The following is a 269-nucleotide window of genomic DNA, read 5'->3' as shown; positions in this document are numbered from 1 at the left end:
GGGGATGGAGGTGTGGGGGAGGGGCATGGGCTCTGATGAACTGCCTTCAGGTTCAAGGCTTCTGACTGGCACAGACAGGACAATGAGAGACCAGAAAACCTGTGCGTCCCTCCAAAGCGGCCTCTCTTGATTGCAGAAGATTCCTCCAGCCTTATGCAAATTTCACCCCAAGGGCCTGCCAAGTGTAAGGTTTGACCCTGCAAAACTAGAGCTTGAAACCTGCACTTGCTGAGTTGTTTTTCCTAATTAAAAACAGATAAGAGATGATC

The sequence above is a fragment of the Suricata suricatta genome, chromosome 9, assembly GCF_006229205.1.
Source record: "Suricata suricatta isolate VVHF042 chromosome 9, meerkat_22Aug2017_6uvM2_HiC, whole genome shotgun sequence".
Taxonomy (NCBI): domain Eukaryota; kingdom Metazoa; phylum Chordata; class Mammalia; order Carnivora; family Herpestidae; genus Suricata; species Suricata suricatta.
This window is presented reverse-complemented; position numbering follows the sequence as displayed.